Source organism: Hordeum vulgare, chromosome 4H (genome assembly GCF_904849725.1).
Source record: "Hordeum vulgare subsp. vulgare chromosome 4H, MorexV3_pseudomolecules_assembly, whole genome shotgun sequence".
Classification (NCBI taxonomy): domain Eukaryota; kingdom Viridiplantae; phylum Streptophyta; class Magnoliopsida; order Poales; family Poaceae; genus Hordeum; species Hordeum vulgare.
In genome coordinates, this window is record NC_058521.1 from 205,033,737 (window position 1) to 205,039,736 (window position 6,000).

The following is a 6,000-nucleotide window of genomic DNA, read 5'->3' on the forward strand; positions in this document are numbered from 1 at the left end:
TCCCATGCTATTGTTGTGATGAATTAAATCTTTCACTTTAAGATCTCGTTATGTTGGATTAAATATTCAGGTTTGAGAGGACATAATATATGTCTTGCATGAGGATACCTATAGTGACATTGGGGTATTCAAGTGATTCACTTGATATATGTTGTGACATCTACTCACGGATTCCCAACGTGACAATGGGTAATCTAGCCATAGGGACTGATTGCCCGTTTTCATACTATGTTCTCCGACATAAATCTGGTGTGCTCCTTGAAGTTCTTTGTGTTGCATTGAGTATTATGAATCTGAATTTTTTATGGTGGTATTTTAGTACGAACTCTTGATAGATCGATCGAAAAGGAGAACTTGTTATCTTAGTACGAACTCTTGGAAAGGTTGATCGAAAAGAATAACTTTGAGGTGGTTTCGTACCATACAAACAATTTCTTCTTATGTTCTCCGCTATATATGAACATTGGATTGATTCTTTTTCGCACGTAGAGGGACTGTTATGTGATCCAATTATATTAGCATTGTTGAGAGATTGCACAAGCGAATGTACGGACCCTAGGAGAGATTGTTGAGAGGTTGTCATTTGAGGGATCTTATGTTTTCAAGCTTTGCAACAATGTTTTGCTCGCTGTTTTACACTTGCTACCTTGCTATTTTTGTATTTTTAGATTACGAAAAACTATATCTGCTATGATTACTACACTTGTAGCACCATAAATGCGCTGAACTAGTGCACCTATACAATTTACCATTGTATTTGGTGTGTTGGGGACACAAGAGACTTTTTATAATTTGGTTGCAGGGTTGTTTGAGAGAGAGGATCTTCATCCGACGCCTCCCACGGATTGTTAAACCTTAGGTCATCCACTTGAGGGAAATTTTCTACTTCCATACAAAACTCAGCGCTTGGAGGCCCAACACGAGTCTACAAGAACAAGTTGTGTAGTAGAATCAAGCTCTTTTATGGCGCCGTTCCCGGGGAGGTGATTGCTTGAAGGTATATCTTTAGATCTTGCAATTAAATCTTTTAGTTTCTTGTTTGTCACTAGTTTGGTTTTATAAAAGAAAATTATGAAAAAAATGGAATTGAGGTGATCTGATATTATTCTTCTCTATCATGTCTTTCTTGAAAATGATGGAAAGGAAAATTATGCTCAATTGCTAAAGGAAGAATGTATGAAAATGCTTAATGTGAATTCCTAGAATGATGAGCATGATAATAATATTGTTAGTATGAGTTCTCTCAATATCCATGATGCTAATGATACACAAATCCACAAGCTTGGGGATGCTATGTTTGATGAATATGATAATTTTAGTCCCCGAAATTTTGATGAGCAAATTTATTATGATGAGAGCATGCCTGCTATTTATGATGATTATATTGAAAAAAGTGGGTTTGGAAGGGTGTCAACTCTAGGTACTAATGATCCCACTATTTTGTAGGGTGTTGAATTTTTTCACAATGATGAAAGTGGATTTGGAGAGGTCATGACTTTATTTAGTTATCAGTTCACTCTTTTGGAAGAGGTTTCAATTGACTATGAAAATAAAGTTGATATCTATGATGATTATTGTGATGACATGTATGCCATAAATAGTAATAATAACCATGAAACTTGTCATCATGATTTTAATTTACATTTGGATTATGCCACTCAAGTATCACATGATAGTTATTTTGTTGAGTTTGCTCCCACTATTATGAATGAGAAGATTTTTTATTTTGTGGGTAATAATAAAAATTATATGCTTGTGCATCATGAAAATAATTATGTATGTGATAGTTATATTGTTGAATTCCTCATGATGCTACTGAAAATTATTATGATAGAGGAACATATGCTTGTAGGAATTGCAATAATATCAAGTTTCCTCCCTATGTATTCAAAGTTTTGAAGTCATGCTTGTTTTGCCTTCCTATGCAAGTTGATTATTGCTCCCATAAATTGTTTTCTCACAAAATCCCTATCCATAGGAAGTGGTTTAGACTTAAATGTGATTGTCATGTGCTTCATGATGCTCTCTTGCATGTTTCAATTACTAGTTTTTATGTGAGCATCGTTGAAATCATCATGCCTAGCTAAAAGGCATTAAATAAAAGCAATTGTTAGGAGATAACCCAACACTTTTAATTTCTGTTTCTGTGTGTTCACAAGATTAAGCTAATGTGGTAATCATTTTTATAGCTTTTATTTCAATAAAGTGCCAAGTAAAGCCTTTGTGATAGTGTGGATAATTGCTTGTTTGATTCTGTGCAGAACAAAAACTTTCATGTCTAGTGCAGAATTTCTGTGGATAATTGCTTGTTTGATTCTAAATTTTATACAAAGTTTTGGTACGCAAATTATTTACGTTGTCCAAAGTTTTCATAATTTTTAGATTCAGGTAAGTATGGTTCTAATGCATATCTTCACAGACTGGTCTGTTTTTGACAGACTCTGTTTTGAGTGCATAGTTTGCTTGTTTTAGTGTTTCCATAACTTATATTGAGTGATATAAATTATGGTAATGATAAAACATTGTAGGTATTATGTGAGAACAATTATGAATCTTGTCTTGACAGTACCTAAGTAATGATCTATATTTATCATACTAACCCATCTCACGAAGTTCTTTTAAGTTTTGTGTGATTGAAGTTTTCAATTTTTGGGTGAGATGCCAATATGAGGATAAAAAGGAGCATAAATAACCTAAGATTGGGGATTCCCAAGTCACCCTCAAGGTAATATCCAAGGAAGACTCAAGCGTCTAAGCTTGGGGATGCCCCGAAAGGCATCCCTTCTTTCATCTCCAACATTATCAGTATAGGTCACTTGGAGCTATATTTTTATTTGTTACATGATATGTATTTCACTTGGAGCATCATTTTATTCTTTTGTTATCTGTTAGATGTTATTTATATTGTTTTTTTTAATAACAAGTTCCAAGAATGGGCTTTAGAATGCTTGAATTGCATGTGTGATGTGTGTTGTACAAAAACAGAAACTTTTGCTGTAGTATTTGAATTATCATATTTTACTGGAACGTGGAAAGTTTCTAAAAATTTTACACATTACTGCCATAAAAAATTCTTTATCATTTCCTAAATTTTTGGAAGTTTTGGAGATAAAACAATAGATGTTTTAAATAGATTTCTATAGACTTTCCTATTTAGACTGATTGCTGTCATAGTTTTGTTATCTACTTATCCTATAGTTTCCATAGCCTATGTTGGTAGATATAAATTGTGGAAATGATATTAAACAGTAGATAATATTTGAAAATTACTCTGCAACTTTTTTGGGCATTACATGAATTGTTGATTTACTTTTATGTGTACTAACCTATCTCACAAGTTCTTTTCAAGTTTTGTGTGGTTGAAGTTTTTGAAACTTAGTGAAACCGAGATATGAGAGAGATTGAACGAGAGACAAAATCTCAAGCTTGGAGATGCCCAAGGCACCCCACGTAAATATTTCAAGAATTCTCAAGCATCTAAGCTTGGGCATTCTATGCATCCCACCTTTCTTCATCAAACAACTATGGGTTAGCCTATGTTGAGCCTAAAGTTTAATTTGTCCACATGATATTTGCTATTCTTGGAGTGTATTTTGTTTTATTTGCTGTATGGAACAAAATATAAGATCTGAAAATCTTTATTGAGAGAGAGTCCTCACATATGTAGTTAATTTCTTTGACTGCTCATTGATCTCCACTTATATCTTTCGAGAGTAGTTTGTTTCAATAGATCTAGTACTTCACTTATATATTTTTTAGCACGGAGGTGTTTCTATCTTGAAGAAATATGCTCTCATGCTTCATTTATATTATTTTGAGAGTTAGTTGAAACTTTTAATAAATCCTCTCTTGCTTCACTTATATTATTTTGAGACTTGAAACTTTTGAAGGAACTTGTGCTCTTGTTCTTCACTTATATTTGTTTGAGAGCTTGTTATTTGCAATGGAAATTTGCTTTTAATGAAATTGGCCCCAAAGTAATAGATATTCATGTGAGTTATAATAAAAACTTTCATTAAGATCATTGGATGTTAGACTTGATTCTTTGCAATAGTTCCGCGATATGAAGATAGTGATATGTGAGTTATGTTAATGAGTAATTATGCTTTAGTAAGAATATTGGTGTTAAGGTTTGTGATTTCCTATGCATGCACATGAACTCAATAATTATGCTATGAAATTACATACTACTTGTGTTGCATTTTCGGTGTTAGTTATGTTTAATGTTCGCTTATGATGGGTTTTGTTCCTTGGTTGGGCACTTCTCAATCTATTTACTAGCCCTCACTTGTATAAGCGGGAATGTTGCTTGTGCATCCAAATACTAAACCCAAAGTTGTGCCAAATGAGTCCACCATATCTACCTTTATGTGGTATTTCAACGTTGTTCCAAGTAAATTTACAAGTGCCAACTCTAATATTCAAAATAAACTCATGTTTTGTGTGCCCGTACCGCTCATGAAGCGGTGAGGGGTGGTCGGTATCTTCCATGTTAAATAGGTTATTCTCAAGATGAGTGTTTATTCACTTGTCATTGCGCGAGGCTATGGCGGTAATAGAGATGCCTGGTCCCAAAATAAAAAAAATATTTTTTATGTTGTCAAATAATAAATTCATTGGAAAGTGTTGGTATCGACGGTACCCGTGGATATGGCTAGATGTGAAGTGTGAAAGAATGGTGGAAAAAGGAATAAACTTTATTTTCAGTTTGGAAACCGCCTATTATTTGTTTAGGATGGGAGATATTGGAAAGTCTTAGTCATTTTCGTTGACAGGAAAAGCATGCCTCCCAAAATAATTTTATCTGTCAACTTAAGCTTTCTGCTCTGGCACCTCTAGAAATCCATGCTTCCCTGTGCGAAGGGCCTATCTATTTACTTTATGCAATTTTTATTTTTAATTTGAGTCTCATATTCTCATATAAAGAACCAACTAAGGAACACTATTATCATAATTGAGCATTGGATGTAGCTAATATTTGGGTGTGTCGCATGAATGGATCAATGATGGAGCATGATGGGCTAGGGATAACGTTCTTTAGCATTGATATTTTGAAATACTTGGTTGCTTGTTGATATGCTTGAGTATTCATTTTTTCATATCAAATTATGTACTATTGCTCTGAAACATCTACAAATCCATATGTCCATGCACTAGTAGGAAAAACCTTATTGGTAGGAGGCTAGTAGTAGCGCTGGAATATGGCGCTGGATCTGAAAAGCGCTAGTGCTAAGTAGAATAGCATTAGAGCTATTGGGGAATAAGCGCTACTGGTATGCATGTTCCTGTGTCGGCGCCCAAATCCCCTAACTCTCCCTCCACTCCTTCCCCCTCCCCTCCCCCCATGCGCTCCTGTGTCGCGGGCGCCGCCCGCCGGTGCCCTCTCTACCTGTCCCTGTGCGTGCCTTCGACCCCCCTCCCCTGCCACTCCGGTGAGCCCCCGGCCTCTCCTTCCAATGCCTCTGTCCCTCGCATCGAACGCCCCCACCATCTCCTCCCCATGATGTGGTGTAGTTAGAGATTAGGAGAAGAAGAGGAGGAGAAGAATAAGAAGAGGAGAAGAAAAGGAAGAATAAGAGGAGGACAAGTAGAAGAAGAGGAGGAGGAGGAGAAGAAGAGGAGAAGAAAAGGAAGAAGAAGAGGAGAAGAAAAGGAAGAAGAAGAGGAGGAGAAGAAGAAAAATATTTAGAATTTTTAATTTTACTTTTTGTCATTTAATTGCTATATATTGTTATTAGGTTAGTGCTAGATTATTAGGGTTAGTAATATTTAGAATTAGGTTAGGGTTAGAAGAAGAAGAAAGATGAACAAAAAGAAGAAAATAAGAATAGGAAAAAGGAAAATAAGAAGAGGAGGAGAAGAAAAGAAGAATAAGAAGGAGAATAAGAATAGGAGCAAAGGAGAAGAAGAGAAAAAATGGAAGAAGAGGATAAGTAGAAGAAGAGGAGAAGTGGAAGAGAAAGGGGAGAAGAAGAAGAAGAATAAGAAGTAGAAGAAGAA